Here is a 15,853-nt window from a genome sequence, read left to right on the forward strand (position 1 = left end):
TTAGAGAATGCCAACTACATGTGAAGAATTCTGCTAGGCACTAAGGAGAAAGAAAAGTAAAATCTAATTCAGGTTATAAGAGCATAATGCCCTCCATATCTGCAGGTTCCAACAAAGATCAAAAATATTTGAAAAAAGAATTCCAGAAAGTCCCAAAGAGCAAAACTTGAATTTGCCATGCACCAGTAACTATTTATATAACACTTACATTATATTATAAGTAATGTAGAGAGGATTTAAAGTATATGGGAGGATGTGCATAGGTTATATGCAAGTACTATACCATTTTATAAGGGACTTGAGCATCTGCAGATTTTGTTATCTGTGGGTGTACTAGAACCCATACCCCATATATAGCGAGGGCGACTGTACTCTGAATCTAATCAAGGAGACAGATAAATAAGTACAAAACACCATATTAGGTACTATAATGTACAGAAGCAAAGTTTTACTCATGAAATACAATGGAGGGAACAATTTTATTGTTCACAAATCAAATCCAATACCCCATTAAGAAAATAATACAACATGAACAAGTGGGATTTATTCCAGGAATACAAGGCTGTTCAATTAAGAAAGCTATTAATATATAATATAGTCATAAATATAAGGGGAAAAAAACATGGTTTTCTATGTAGATGTTGAGAAATCTATTGACAGAATTCAATACCCATTCATAATTCAATACTCAAGGAAAAAGGAATTAAGGGAGATGTCTTCAACATGATACACGCTTTAATCCTACAACCATTATTTTATTTAATAAAGAAATAACAGAGGCATTTCCACTACAACAGGAACAATGCAAAGGAACCCACCATTTCTGCTACTATTCAACACTGAACTAGAGGTATTAGCCAATCCAAGTAGACAAACCAATTAGAAGAATAATAGGTAAAGAAGTAAAACTATTTCTTTTTGCAGATGATATGATGGTACACCTGAAAAACTCCAAAGACTCAACGGTAAAACTAACTAAAAATTAAAAGAATTCAGTGAAAAAGTAGGATAAAAAATTAACATACAAAAGGAGTTTGGGATTAACATATACACACTACTATACACAAAATAGATAACCAACAAGGACCCACTGTATAGCACAGGTAACTATACTCAATATTTTGTAATAACCTATAAGGGGAAAGAATCTGAAAAAGAATATATATAATATAATATATATATGAATCACTTTGCTGTACACCTGAAACTAACAGAACATTGTAAATCAACTATATTTCAATTAAAAAAAACTCAACAATTTTTGAACTGTTATTGAAAAACAATAATCAGCGGACATAAAGGCAGAGAAAAATCCCGTTTACAATTACAACAAAGAAGATTAAATACTTAGGAATAAATTAAACAATGTATAAAACCTATATGAGAAAAATGTTTAAACACAACTGAGAGACACTAAAGACTGAGCAAATGAAAAGACATCCTGTTATCGGCTATGATGACATTATAAAGAAGTCATTTCTCCCTTAGTTAATTTACAAATTCAGTGCAATAGAGAAAAATATAACAAGCTAAATTATACAGTTAGATAAGTTATACTAAAGTTGATATGGAAAAAATCAAACATGCAAGAGTAGTCAGGAAAACACTGAAAAAGGAAACTCACAAGGGGACTAACTTTGTCAGATGTTAAAACATACCATAAAGTATCTATACTTAAAGCACTATGGTACTAGCACATGAATAAACAAAGAGACCAGAATAAAAAGTCTAAAGTTAGACCAAATATATACAAACATTTAATATATAACAAAGGTGACATTTCAAATTGCTTAATTAAAGATGGGCTTCTCAGTAAATAATGCCAGGAAAACTAGGTAGCCATTTGGAAAAATAAAAAATTAGACCACCACACACAAGAATAAACTCCAAATAGATTAGGAATCTAGATGTAAAAAAATGAAACCATAGATGAACTGTTAAAAGAAAACATAGATGAATTGTTCTTTAAACTTTCTAATTCTAAGAATCTAGAGATAATTTTAAAAATTGATTAATTTGACTAAATAAAGATATTTTAAAAATTGTATAACATAAGCACTATAAACAAAGAAAAAAGACAACTGAAAAACTAGGATAAAATATTTACAACAGGGGCTTCCCTGGTGGCACAGTGGTTAAGAATCCATCTGCCAAAGCAGGGGACACGGGTTCGAGCTCTGGTCTGGGAAGATCCCACATGCGCAGAGCAACTAATCCGTGTGCCACAACTACTGAGCCTGCGCTCTAGAGCCTGTGAGCCACAACTACTGAAGCCCATGCCCTGCAACAAGAGAAGCCACCGCAACGAGAAGCCTGTGCACCGCAACGAAGAGTAGCCCCCGCTCACCGCAACTAGAAAAAGCTGGTGTGCAGCAATGAAGACCCAGTGCAGCCAAAAAAAAAAAAAATTTACAACATATGCCACAATAGGTTAATATCCCTAATATATAAAGAAGTCTTAAAAACAAAGGGGAAAAAACCAAAACCAGATAGAAAGCAGGAAAAAGACATGAACAGACGATTGACTAAAAAAGATTAAAATGGTCTCCAAAATATAAAAAATGATCAAATTCACTCATAATTAGAGAAATGCAAGTTAAAACAACACTGAGATACCATTTCTCATCTATTAGACTAGCAAAAAATTTTTTAATGTAACAAAACATTCTGTTACTGAGGATGTAAGGAAACAGGCACTCATATACATTGCTGATAGGAACACAAATTTGTACATCCATTCTGGAAGGAACTTTGGTAATGCCTAACAAAATCACACATGTACTCACCTTTGAAACCAGCAATCCCATGTCTAGAATCCATCCCAGGAATACATCTCCAATTAATACAAAAATACTTACACATTGCAGCATTCTGCATAATTGTAAAATTTTGGGAAGAGCCTAAATGTCTTTACATAGGAAAATGGCTGAATAAACTATGACACATCCAGACAATGAAGTACTGTGCAACTGTTGAAAAAAATGAAGATCTCTATGATATACTGTAATTTCCAGGACATAGTGATAAGCGAAAAAAGCAAAGCCCAAAAATACCTATGGGTATGCTGTCTCCATATAAAAACAAAGAGGATACATGAAAATACATGTTTCTGCTCATTGGAACAAAAGAAATACAAGAAGAATAAACCAGGAACTAAAGAGATAGGTTACCTACAGGGAGAGGTGGGAAAAGAGTGTAAAAAAAAGTAGGAAATGGGAACAAAGTAGCAGGAATATGGAAGGAGTGACACTTCTCTGAATATATAGTTTTAAATAATTCTGACTCTTAGAACCATAGAAATTTTCACATACCCTTCATAAAAAAAAAATAAAACCAACCAGGATTTGAGAGGAATTCAAACAGTAAAAAATCACTAACACATGAAACCAACTGTATTAGAAATGAATAACCCAGGAAAGGGAAGGGGGAAGCAGGGAAGGGGGAAAGGGGAAAGTGGGGCAAAGGGAGATGGGGGCGGAGAGAGAGAAGAAGGGGAGGGGGAGTAGAGGGGAAGGGGAGGGAAAGGAAGAGCAGGAGAAAAGAGTATCTTGACTGGACACCATGAGGCTAAAGACAAAAAGAATTATACACAAATTCTGTTAATATAGTTAGTAAAAGTATTTCTCACAGGGGTATAGGTTAGTAATTCTTAAAGTACTTTATGTATGTAACAGAACAGAACAAATATGTAAATAGAATGTAGATATTGAGAATTTGGTTTCTCACTGCTAGAGAAAAAAGTAATAAAGAAAGGAGAAATGCTAAATAAACCCTGTGGTACTGGACTGGAATCAGAGTTATCAGTATAAACACATGGTTTTTAATATGTGTGTGTCCGTATTCATGTATATATATTTGTTATACACATACATATGCATGTATGTATAGGTTTCCTAGCTTTGTCCACTGAAAGGACCTAGAAGCAGTGATACCCAGTAACTATGAGTACACTTGGTGCTCAAATCTTGGTCTCTAAACACCATTCTCCAATAAAAGGAACCACAACTCTTAAGGAAAAGTGGTTGATTCTAATACTGGGGCAAGGAAAATACAAGAGGAGCCTGGGACATTTTTCTGGTGTCAGAAAACAAGAAAAAATTCAAAAGAGGACAGGGGATTGTCGAAAGAAAAAAGGACCCAACCTGAAGGCCCCTAATGGCCAATCCTGAGACATCTTGAGCAACAAATAATGACAGTACTGAATTGAAACTCCTAGAATAAAACAAATATTAATGAATCCATACTGATAGAAATAAATAATCAAATAAATAGGTAAATGGGGGTAAAGTAACAATTCCTCACAACAGAATCTCAATTAATAAACACAGAAAAGAAAGAGAAAACCAGAACTCTCCACCAGGCAAACATCACAGTAATAAGTGTTGCAGAAAGATTCACTGATGGATGCTAAAATTAGAGAGCAAAAGTTTGACGAGAAACAGCATTTACATAATCTCCAATATCTCCCACAAGGTACTTAACTGAAAAAGGAAAGACAGTTAAGTGGAGAAACTCACAGTTCACAGTGAAGAGACTCAGCAGATCTAACTTAACTAAGTGATTAATTAATCACCAGTAGTAAGACATATCAAGAGCATAATCCCTGATACATTGCACTGAAAAGGACAACATTGTTTTTTGTGGTATTCTTCCCCCAAATGCATTAACTCAGTCCAATCATGAGAGAACACTGGACAAACCCAAACTGAGGAACATTCTACAAAATAACTGACCAGTTCTCTTCAAAGTGTCATGGTCATGAAGACCAGGAAAGTGTGAGAAACGTACAGATTGAAAGAGACTATGGAGAAATAACCAAACTCAATATGGGTTCCTAGTCAGAATCCTGCAGCAGAAAAAGGACAGTTAGTTGAAAATTTGGTGAAATTCCAATAAGGTCTGTAGTTCAGTTAATAATATTATACCAATGTTAACTTTCTATTCTTTTTTTTTAATATAAATTTTTTTTTTTTTTTTTACTTTTGGCTGCGTTGGGTCTTTGTTGGTGCACACAGGCTTTCTCTAGTTGCAGTGAACAGGGGCTACTCTTCACTGTGGTGGCTTCTCTTGTTGTGCATCATGGGCTTCAGGCGCGCGGGCTTTAGTAGTTGTGGTGTGCAGGCTCAGTAGTTGTGGCGCACGGGCTTCATTGCTCTGTATGTGGGACCTTCCCAGACCAGGGCTCAAACCCGTGTCCCCTGCGTTGGCAGGCGGATTCTTAATCACTGCGCCACCAGGGAAGTCCCTAATTTCTTATTCTTATAATTATATTATGGTTATGTAAGACGTTAGCATTATGGGAAGTAGGGTAAGGAATATAAAGCAACTCTCTGTACCATTTCTGCAAGTCTAAAATTAGATCAAAATAAAAGTTTTTAAAGAACAGTAAGGAATGCTGAGAAAAGGTAGAGGAATTACCCTTAGATAGAAGGAGGAAATCTCTTCCTTAGATAGAAGGAAGAGTGAAAGAAGGAAGGAACCCATGGAAATAGTGAGGAACGGAATGGAAAACAGAAGAATGTTAAGGCAGTTCATTTTTGCTGTCTTCTACTTTCTTGTGAAATAGTAGTTATCATCTGCTCCCCTGTATTCATCAGTAGCGCCAATTAGCAAAATATATCATTATCATCCAGCTCAAGAAAAGACCAAATGATAGCTTTAGAATGGGGCTGGTCACCAGGAAGACCAAGCCATGATTAGAAGTTTGGAACTTTCAGAGGTGAAAGGGGCTAGAGGAGTTAATAACTGATAATGCGTCAGTGAGGAAGCCTTCACAAAAATCCCCGAACTATGGGGTTTGGAGAAATTCTGTGGTGAACACATCCATGTCCTGGGATCATGGAACACCCCAACTCACAGGGACAGAAGCTCCTGTACTCAGAATGCTTCCAGATCTTGCCCAATGTCCTTTCCATCTGGCTATCTATCCTGTATCCTTTATTATATCCTTTACTATATAATAAACCGATAAGTATTAAAAAAAAAAAAAAGACCAAATAACTCCAAGCAGATTGGGAAACAGGGAATCGAATTTCTGAGAATTACGGAGTCAGGTACTAAGTCTGTGTTTTATTCATATTATTTAAATGCTCTTACCTTCACATTTTTTAAAAGTTCATTTGTTCATAACTTTAATAATGGACACACATAGGGAATGACAACAAGATTTAAAGTTAATGACTTACTCACTGAACTTACTGTGATAATCACTTCATGACGTATGTAAATCAAATCATTATGCTGTACACCTTAAATTTGTATGTGCTATATGTCAATCATATCTCAATAAAACTGGAAGAAAAGAAAAACTTATAATTATGGGAAACCAAAAAAAAAAGTTAATGACTTGCAGAATGTGCTGTTTAAGATATATGTGTTCTGATCTTTACACGAATTTAAAGTTATCTTTAAATTTGTCTTCAAAATAAAATGATAAATCATTATTACAAAACTGCCATCAATGTTGAGGCTTCACAGACTGGTTTATACTTGAGGCCAAATATGCCTCAAGTCATCTCTGGGGCTCTACTTCCATAAATCAGCCAGGGGTATTCATTAACTAATGAGTGTAAGAACCAATGACCAATAAAGTAAATTACTAATTAACATTTGTAAAAAAAAAGTATAACTAATATTACCTGAGGTTTATAATTTATCCAACTTTTTGGAGTTGTTTTTGATTTATTATCAAAATCACATTTTGTTTTCTATAAACTGAATAGACTAGATCTATTCAGTTTATAGAGGGAAACTATATAAGAACTTTAACCAGAATTTAATGAGGGAGAATTTTATATCCTACAACTGTTAAGTGCATTTAACGTCTTTCCAAGGACCCAGGAAAGAGAGGGCAGGAGGTAAGAGACTTGCCAGGATCCTAGAAGATAAGAAGAAACAAAATACTCCATGGATACCAGAAAAGAAAAAACTGCATTTACAATCTCCATGAGTTAAAGATTCAGAATTATAATACTAAAGGATGAACGTTGAATAGAAATTATAACATGAGCACATTTCAAATTAAGGTACTCACATATCACAGGGGATCTGAAATGGTATGCTCAAGGCACAGGAGAGCAGATACAAACAGGATAAACAGAGCACATCATAGTGGAATGAGAATTTACACTTCTTCTAAATGAAAATAAGTATGCTGTTATGGAATCTAAAACAAAATTCACTTGAATAAAAGACACATAAGCCGTCTAAGAAATTTCTTGAATTTTTATGATGAAATATGAATCTCCACAGGAATATCTGAAGAGTTATTCTTTCTAGGGGTACTTCAGTAAAAAAGTTGGAGAAGTACTATAAATAACTTTGATGTATGGGAGTAAGGAGCTCTGACTGGAACTCAAGGACAATGCTAGGGAGGTAAATACAGAAAACTGAGGGCAAAAAGTAGCAAAACTTGGGCTTGCTTTGGTCTGAACTTGCTTAGCTTCTCTAGACTGGGTATATTACTGATTTCAGAGACTGGTTAGAGATTAAAGAAAATGGCTCTATTTCTTTCACTCAAATATGTCTATCTTTTCTTGCTCATAGATAAACAGGAAGAGAATGGTAAGATTTGTTTTAATTTCATAATTCAATATTAATTTTCAAGTTGAACTGACTTGTTTACAGTAAAAAATTTAGAGTTAAAATACATAGTGACTACATTAAATAACTATATATGCTGAGTGAAAAGTAGTATCCAAAATACATTAGTTTTCTGTTTTGGTCAAAACAATTTAAAATAGTGGGGGTTTTTATGATGGTAGTTTCCTTAACATGGAGGAAAGATCCTTTTCCCTATTGTCAATGCAAATGATACTAAACTGAAAATGGTTTACCACACAATATGTTCAAAGTATATTACATTTTCTTTCATAAGTAGAATAATCAAGAGTAAGATAAAGAATCATCCACATTATACTGCTGTCTTTATGTCAACAACTATCTGGTATCTGTAAAAGCTATTTTGTTAGATACTCCTAAATCCTTTTAGACAGTGATAAATTAAGTTCACGTTGCTCATTAAGATAAACACATCAGCCTAGATAATTCAAAAGTAGAAAGCTCTGACAAAAAAAGGTTAATTCTCAATTATATGCAGTAATGAGAAACAATTTAAAAATCAAGAGATATTCAACTATTCTCATCCTCACCATTATACCACCTTCTAACCAAGTGACAAAATTAACAGTTTGGAGAAGTCTTTTTATTTTCCCCATTCAGATTGTGTTACAGAGAAACTAATGAGAAGTAAAATGATAAGACTCTCAAAACTAAATTACTCCCTGAAAAGAAAACTAGCTGTAAATAAACTCTAAATTATTCAGGGTACTGTGGCCTCGTTCTTCACAAACGGCTAGCTAAGGTCCAGAACATCAGCAATGAAGCCAACCAAGAGAACTGGAGAGTTACTTTAAAATTCTGTATTAATTCCCAAAACCATATAAAATAAACCCCTCAATATTCTCAGGTAATTTTTTCAATGGGAAAAAGCTCAGAGGAAATAATCTAAGAAGACAGCTTAATAATATAGATAGTTACACACAGAAATATTTATAGATATGTGTACATACATGAGTTAGTGTATGTTTCCTAGAAGCAACTCCAGCAACAATGAGCACACATAGTGCCCAGATCTTGGTTTCTAATACCATTCTCCAATAAAGGGAACCAGTGCTCCTTGGAGAAATGGCTGATTCTAGGACTGAGGCAGGATTACATACAAGATGAGCCTGGAGTATCTTGTAGTGCTGGAAAGTAAGAACATGCTGTAAAAAAAAAACCACCATAACACAACAACAAAAGCTCAAAAGAATATAGGAACCAACTGAAAGAGCTTCCAAAGCTGGAACAATTTGAGCAATAAAATAAATACTGGATTATAATGCAAAGTATAAAATAAATAACCATGAGTCAATGCTGATATAAATAAATGACTGAATAAATTAATAAATGGGAGAGAAGAGGCAAATCTCCCTTGCAGAAGAATTCCAAAAAATTTATGTACACACTCCACTGTTACGGAGGTAGAACATAATTCCCCACACATTAAGTGTGCACTTCACATAATGACTTTCTTCTAAAAAGTACAATATGAAAAGGGAGGAGAGGAAAAGTAACTTTACAAGGTACAAACTTGACAAACACTGTCTTAAGCCAGGTGATCAAGGTTAACATCAACAGTGGTAAGGCATATTGATAGCATTTACTCTTGATATACGATTAAGAATGGCACTTTACCTCTGTTCCTTTCTCCCCAAAACACATTACCCAGCCTAACCATGAGAAAAGAATCAGCCAAATCCCAACTGAGGGACATTCTACAAAACACCTGACCAGCAATCCTCAAAACTATCAACTTGTCATTAAAAATGAGGAGTCCGAGAAACTGTTAAAGCTAAGAGGACACATGATAACCAGGATTTATTCCTGCATAGAATCCTGGTATAGAAAAAGGTCATTAGGCGAAAACTGAGGCAATCTGAACATATGTTAGCTAATAATGTATAAATACTGGTTCATGAACTGTGACAAATGTACCATACTAATGTAATATGTTAATAATGTGGGAAACTGGACATGGTGTATATAGGAATCTGTATACTATCTCTACAGTAATTCTGTAAATCTAAAATGATTCTAAAATAAGAGTTTATTATAAAATAATCTAAGAATACTTTGCTATATTATTTTATAATTATTGTTTTTAATAATTAATATTAATAATATAAATTTATATTATTAAAATATTTCATTCTTTTACATGTATGCTTCCCAATGTTCATTGCAGCACTATTTCCAATAGCCAGGACATGGAAGCAACCTAAATGCCCATCAACAGATGAATGGATAAAGAAGATGTGGTACATATATACAATGGAATATTACTCAGCCATAAAAAGGAATGAAATCGGGTCATTTGTAGAGACATGGATGGACCTAGAGTCTATCATACAGAGTGAAGTAAGTCAGAAAGTGAAAAACAAATATCGTATATTAACACATGTATGTGGAGTCTAGAAAAATGGTACAGATGAACCTATCTGCATGGCAAGAATAGAGATGCAGACGTAGAGAAGGGATGTGTGTACATGGAGGTGGGGAAGGGGTGTGTGGGATGAACTGGGAGATTGGGATTGATATATATACACTATCATGTGTAAAACGGATGGCTAGTGGGAACCTGCTGTATAGCGCAGGGAGCTCAGTTCAGTGCTCTGTGGTGACTTAGATGGGCGGGATGGAGGGGGGAGGGAGGTCCAAGAGGGAGGGGATATATGTATACATATAGCTGATTCACTTTGTTGTACAGAGGAACTGACACAACATTGTGAAGCAACTATACCCCAATAAAAAAGAAAAAAATTTATTTTCATGCACTTGGAAAAAACAGCGTAACTGGAAGTTTAACTAATATATTTATAAATATTTATATTTAAAATCCTATATGGCAAAACTCCATGAACTGAAATCTTTAATACTATCAACTTGGAAATTCAATCAATATTTAGGTATCAGGCACTGGCCTAGGTCCTTGGGAGTCAATAATGAGCCAAAAAAGACAATAAGATGTGGTCCCTATCTGCACGGATATGACGGTAGCGGAAGAGAAAGACAATCATACAGTCACACATATAAATGTAAACGGCAACTGTGGAAAACGTATGACATTACTACCTCATCTGGGAGGTCAGGATATTTCCTCACGAAGCAAAACTTCAGTTGAGGTGTGAAGGATAGCTAAGAGCCAACGAGTGAAATGGAAGAAAAGAAAGAGTGGTAAAGACAGGGAGAAAAGCATGTGCAAAAGCCATGTAATGCAAGGAGCAAGACAAGTACAAAGGGAGAAACGAAAGCCAGCATGGGTGAAATGGAGAGTTAAGCAGAACATGATAAAAAATAAGGCTGGACCATTGTGAAGGAGTTTTGTTTTTATCCTAAAAGCAATGAGAAGCCATAAAAAGACTGGTGAAGAGGAGGGAAGAGTGACAATCAAACGTGTGTTTCAAAATAAATCACTGTGCCTTCAGGATGGATACTGGATTAGAGAGGGGTTGAAACAGAAGTGGGTAGACAAGAATGAAGGCTGCTGTAGAAATTTCAGGCAAGATGATGGTAACAAACTAAAGTGGTGGTAGTGGAAATGGGAACTAGTTGACAGATTTAAGAGGTATTTAGAAAGTAAGATTAATAAAACTTGTTGACAGACTAGACGTATAAGGGAGAGGGAGATATTAAGGATCACTCCTACTGTCCTGTATTTTCCAACTGGAAAAATAATGGAGTCATTCACTGAAATAAAAAGCAAAGAAAGAGGACCAACATTTTGGGGGGTTTTGGGAGTGAGGGAAAAATCAGTTTAGTTTTAGACCTTGTATTTGCGATATCTCTAATATATGCAAGAGAGGTGCCAACTGGAAAGCAAAATATATAGATCTAGAGCTCAGACGAGATAGAAAACACTCACGTCCTTAGAAAAGCTGACATCTTTATCCTAGTAAAACAGCTAACTATAATTGCCAAATATCCAAGAAAAACGTTAGACTTTGACCATCTGTATTTAGTTAAAACAAAAAGCTGAGACAAAACATGGCAGTAATATTTCATCAACTACAACAAAAACTGCTAGGCACCATGCGGAACACAGAGTTTTAAAAATCTTGTTTCAACAGTATATTTATTATGTCACTAATCATACAGTATTTTAAAGTTTTAGCAGGGCTGGCCAATGTCCTTGGAAATATTCAATACCTGCACTAGTCAGTAAAGTAGCCACTAGCCACATGTGGCTACTGAGCACTTGATATGTGACTGGTTTGACTGAGGAACTGAATTTTTATCCTATTTTATCTCAACTAATTTAAATAGTCACATGTGGCTAGTGGCTACTCTATTGGACAGGTGCAGTTTAGAGCTTCCTTGTATATTTCATTTAATCCCAAACAACCGCCTTATGAATTGATTGAGAGCCAGTGTGGGGGATAGAGGGATTAAAGAAGTAGAAGCTTTCATTCAACCTGCTTATTGTATTATTTGAATTTTTATTTCAAGAATATATCTTACTTGTAAAATTTAAAATATTTTTAATTTTAAAATTAATTAAATGCTGCACAGAAAAATTAGGAAATACAGAAAGAGGAAAATGAAAATAATCTGTAAACCTCCTTTAAGAAATAATCTATAATTAACATTTAGCCATATATGAAGAGGATCTACATTTTTAACCCTTTTGTTAAAAGGCGCACCAATGGCCCAAGTTACTCTCTATGAGTTTTATCATATTTCTCTTCTACCCCATCCCCATCCCAAACACCTTGAGAATCCTATTAGAAAGCTATCATCTCTAGAACTCTACCTCAAGGCTGCCAAAAATAAACAATAGTCCTCTTGCTTATCTCCCTTTCACCACCATCACGACCACCCTCTGCCACCAGTGTCATATACTTTAAGTGGAACCCAATCTCTACCCCACAATATCATGGAATCATTAGTCACTATAGTGAAAAAGAGTACAAGCTTTGGAGTCAAGCAACTTTATGAGTCTGTGGTTCTCCTTTTACTATTTGGATGACCTTGGACTAATTACTTCTGCTGGTTTCTATACCTGTTTCTTCATTTGTTTATAGAAAATAACAGTACCTAATACACAGATAGCATCTATAAAGCATAATGCCTAGCCAGAGTAGCACTCGATAAATGACAACTGTTACGGACTTCTATGTGCCTGGCGCTGCCCTAGATATTGAAGGGGAGAGCTCTGAAACAAAACAGAATCCCAGCCATCCTAGAGGTTACGTTACACTGGCTTAACCCCAGGGACTCTTTCCATCTGGGATGTGAATTCCTGATCCATCCCTTATTAGATGTGTGACCTTATGCAAAGTATTTCATCTAAAATCTAAATTTCTTCATTTCTAACACAGTAATGTTATCTGCTCTTACCTACTTGAGATGGCTGGAGTAAAAATAAAATGAGAATATATGGGAAAATGCTTTGTAAATTATTATATGCTAAATAAAAAGAAGGTATTAAAGAGTAACATATTCCTTCTCTCTTGGACAAAGCTTTCCAATCAATATGCCAAGAATGGATTACAGGGACTTCCCTGGTGGGAAGGCAGGGGACACAGGTTCGAGCCCTGGTCCGGGAAAATCCCAATCTTAGTTGTTGCTCCGTGGCAACTAAGATCTCTTAGTTGCCGCACAGCAACTAAGCCCATGCACCACAACTACTGAGCCTGCGCTCTAGAGACCGTTAGCCACAACTACTGAGCTCATGTGCCACAACTACTGAAGCCTGTGCGCCTAGAGCCCATGCTCTACAACAAGAGAAGACACCGCAATGAGAAGCCCGCGCACCACAATGAAGCGTAGTCCCCATTCACTGAAACTAGAGAAAGTCCATGCGCAGCAATGAAAGACCCAGTGCAGCCAAAAATAAATAAATTTTTAAAAAAAGAATGGATTACAGATGTGCTGAAAATATTGACACCCCCTCTCCCTGGCCCCCTCGGCCTACAGGGAGCTGGGGAATCTGCCATACAAATAATCATTTTTATGTGTGCCATGATGCAGAAGTTTGGAAACTTTGCTCTAACACACTATCTCATGTCGGCAGACACTGGAGATGGCCAAATGACTCCCTCCTCTGGATAATTTAGGTCTCACCACCAACTCTGTTATTCTTATGATCCTGCTTCAAAGACAGTGATGTCACAGTTCTCCAAAGGATCAAGCCCGAACATCAAGGAGCTGCTAGTCCAATGCCATCATGCATATACAAAAAATGAAACAAAATAAAAACTCTCAGGTGACAATATGGCAAAGATGTTACCATACTTTCACAAAAGATTTGAGCAACTTCCAGCAATATCTGCCTAGAACCATCTTAAGACAAAAGTTTAGAAGTAATGGAAGAGAGGGAAATAGGGATGGAGGGAAGATGAAAGAGAAAATAAACAAAGAGAAAAAGAAAATGTAGACTTTTGTCTTGTAGAAAATAGCTGAGAATCCGTAAGAGCTAATCACTGGCTTCCATGACTGCCTAAAGCTAATCTAGAGACTAAAGAGAATAAGATTATTTTCAGGTTCCTTTGTTTTATAGTCTTTTTCATACTTCCTAGAACTAATGCTGGTGTATATCTGACTTTTAGACTGTTATGGTCCCTACGTCATCATCATCCATATTTTGTGGGACTGCTGTTTCCAATCTGCACATATATTGTTAGTTTCTCATCCACAGCCATATTATCTTAAATTCCCTATTAAATTTACTCCTTCCTCCATCCTGAATTTATTCCTTACCCCATCCCAAGGTTATCATTCTGGAATGTATTTATACCTCCAGACTCTTACAATGCCAAGTCTATTACTTAAAACCTTTATTTTCACATTTTCCACTCCTCATATGTCATCATACATACACACAAACACACACACACACACACACTCACTCACACACACACACACACACACCCGACAAACACATACACAGATTTATATCCGCCCTGTGGGAAAACTATCAAATAACACTCCATAGGCCTCCTCCGAATTCATTTCTTTTTGTCATACTTTTTGGTGTGATATTCAACCAGGTGTTCAACTACTGAAGATTAATAAAGGAAAAGACCTTCTTTACTTAATGTCTGATAGAAAATCAGGTGAGATACCCCAACACATGCCAATAAAAGATGTAAAGAAAATATGGTAGAAGCAGCCTAGAGTAGTAGTTAAGAGCTCACAGTCTGGATTCAGATAACCTAGGTTCGATCCTGGCCTGACCAGTGAATTCTGAGCAGATTACTTCAGCTTCAGTTAATCATTTAGTTTCAATTTCTTCATCTACAAAAATGAAAAATTTAGCCCCTTTATAAGGTTGCTGTGAGGGTTGGATGACATAATCATATTAAGCACTTAGCATAATGCCTGGCACACAGTAAGCAAACAAGTGTTAATTGTTGTTATGGTGTCAGATATAATCAATCTTCTGACTTTGTCATTACCTTAGAAGGAAACTAATTTAGCATAATTGACTCTTTATAAACTTATGTTTTCTGCCCCCCAAAGTGAGGATGCTAGACAGAGGGAAAATTATTTTGTGCGCAGAATACACTGGTTACTCCATATAGACTATGATGAGCTGTATAGGTCTCTTCAAGTTCTAACATTCTATGAAACAGGTGTCAAATATTTTAGAACGTCAACCCTTGATCAACAAACACTTTACCATCAAATCCGTAAGTTCAAATATGCGCTCTAAACTTACATTAAGTTTGGAAGGATACTAACTTAGTCACAAAAGAGAACGATCATTAAATTCCTAATATAGAGGTAATATGGAGGGAAAGGAGATGTCGAGATGAGCAGCAACATGCCAAAGGCTTACAGATCACACCACTGAAGCATCATTTGCCCTTCTGAACAAAGCCGAAGCCCAAAGTAGATGCCTCAAGTGAAAAACAAGAAAATGAAAACAAAGTACACTAAAAATTTAAACTTTTACTCTGAACTGTACCCAGTAGGTTGGTGATATTAAATATGTATAAAATAATAATAAATGTATCAATTTATAAATCCACTGGATCGCCACAACATTGGCCACAAATACTTATCCCTAAAGAGAAACCTCGAAACCACAAATCAGGAACTAAATAAAGAGGCGGTCTTACTTCCTTCTCTAGGTCTAGGAAGAAATTTAGAAACACTGAAGTTTTGAAGTAGCTAGAGATTTCATCACTATAAAGCTGGAATCTCTGCATTCTACTCTCCTTGGTGCCCAAACTAGCTATGTACAGTTTGAAAAAGTAGTAGCTCCACAAAAAAAGTTTTCATTAACTTCAAGACACTGTCTAAGGAG

General features: G+C 35.7%; 1 protein-coding gene across 6 annotated transcripts in view; it reads right to left on the minus strand.

Annotated features, from left to right (window-relative positions):
- Positions 1 to 15,853, minus strand: part of ARFIP1 (ARF interacting protein 1) — a 135,165-nt gene that overhangs the window by 117,526 nt on the left and 1,786 nt on the right. The gene's annotated exons all lie outside the window — the stretch shown is intronic.

The sequence above is a fragment of the Globicephala melas genome, chromosome 5 (assembly GCF_963455315.2).
Source record: "Globicephala melas chromosome 5, mGloMel1.2, whole genome shotgun sequence".
NCBI lineage: Eukaryota > Metazoa > Chordata > Mammalia > Artiodactyla > Delphinidae > Globicephala > Globicephala melas.